Below are 1,413 nucleotides of genomic sequence, written 5' to 3'. Positions count from 1 at the left end.
TTCCAAAGATGAGCTATGAAGAAAACTAAGGTATGTATAGACAAGCTGTGATTGTTGTTTTGTTTTTAATGATAAAGACATTCAATTGATTGACTTATTTTAAGCCATATATTAAAACAAATGCCTTAATCTGACTGTGTGTAAGAGACCATTCCCAATCCCCACCTGCCTCTGGCTGTGAACTATAAGTACTGATTTACTTATGGCATGTATTTGTGTATTAGTCCACTTCTGTTGCTTATAACAAAATACATAGAACTGGGTAATTTGTAAGAAAATGAAATTTATTGCTTACAGTTTCTGAGGCTGGGAAGGCCAAAGTCTGGGGAACACATCTGATGAAGACATCGGTGGTGGCAACAGTGACAGAAGGGTATCACACTGCAAAATGGTGGAGAAGAGAGAGAGACTAACCTCTGATGTTCTCTTCTTTTAAAGCCCTCAGAACCACACCTATGGCTACCATTTTTAATCCATTTACTATGGCACGGTCCTACAATCTAATCACCTCTTCAAGGCTCCACCTTTCAGTTACCATAATAGGATTTCCCACCCTCAATGGTTACAGTGGGAATTATGCTTCTTACATATGAGCTCTGGGAGGACACAATTCAATCAATCCACAGAAATTTGTATGAGGGTTCTTCAAGGTTCATGGAAAAATAGAAAAAAAAAATCATATGAAACTTTCCATGAACTTTTTGAAGACCCTGAATATTTTAATTGTTATAAGTGGTAAGAAAACAAGTAACATGCTTAATTATCTAACAGTAATATTTAGCATGCACAGGAGATCTGTACCCTATATTATTTTTCAGCAGCAGGGACAAGGATACACTAAGGACAGGACATGTACAGAATGTGCAACTTGAGGACTTTAAATATGTTGATTGATTTTTGTACTGTATTTTTCACCATGGCAACTATAAAAAAATAATAATTGTAAAAATCTGTTCAAATGAGTTTCTGCCTTTTAGTGGTTCCGCACTGCATCAAACACCTCCCTACAACACCTAAGACATTCAGAAGCATATTTAGTTTAACATTCAAGGGTCTTTCCCTCTGATTACATACATTTTATATAATATCCAAAGTATAAAATATAGGAAGTTGGGATTTGTTTGAGACAGAAAAAGAGAAAGAAAAAAAAAAGAAAAAGAAAGCTATGAAAGTGAGCATGTTAGATTTTACATTCCCTGACCATAGGCTGGCTAGCCAAGAATATTTAATGTCTTCAGCCAATGTGGGGAAAAGTGAATAGCTATGTGAAATTAGTGGAAATAGCTATAATGTTAACTTAACTAAGATGTTATCAGTAATAGGGAAAGTTAAGATTTGGTAGTGACAGAATATTCCTGACACTTAAATATTCTCTTAAGGGATAGAGTAGAAACACTAGTGAAAAAAAAAAAA

This window comes from Galeopterus variegatus, unplaced genomic scaffold (genome assembly GCF_000696425.1).
Source record: "Galeopterus variegatus unplaced genomic scaffold, G_variegatus-3.0.2 Scaffold9232, whole genome shotgun sequence".
Lineage (NCBI taxonomy): Eukaryota > Metazoa > Chordata > Mammalia > Dermoptera > Cynocephalidae > Galeopterus > Galeopterus variegatus.
Note: the sequence above shows the minus strand (reverse complement) of the source record.